The sequence below is a fragment of the Sceloporus undulatus genome, chromosome 7 (assembly GCF_019175285.1).
Source record: "Sceloporus undulatus isolate JIND9_A2432 ecotype Alabama chromosome 7, SceUnd_v1.1, whole genome shotgun sequence".
In the NCBI taxonomy this organism is placed as follows: Eukaryota; Metazoa; Chordata; class Lepidosauria; order Squamata; family Phrynosomatidae; genus Sceloporus; species Sceloporus undulatus.
The window spans coordinates 13,175,413-13,175,642 of NC_056528.1; positions in this window are offsets into that span (position 1 = coordinate 13,175,413).

The window sequence follows — 230 nt, forward strand, 5'->3', positions numbered from 1 at the left end:
CCTCCCACCACCATCTTGAGGGGGAGAGAGGCCAGGCCTGGAAGACAGGGAGCCCTCCTCCAACCACCATCTTGAGGGGGAGAGAGGCCAGGCCTGAAGAAAGAGCCCTCCTCCAACCACCATCTTGAGGGGGAGAGAGGCCTTGCAATTTTTTGTATTGTGTTGCAATTTTATTGTACACCGCTATGATCATTGCGGAATAGCGGTCTATAAATAAAATAAAATAAAAA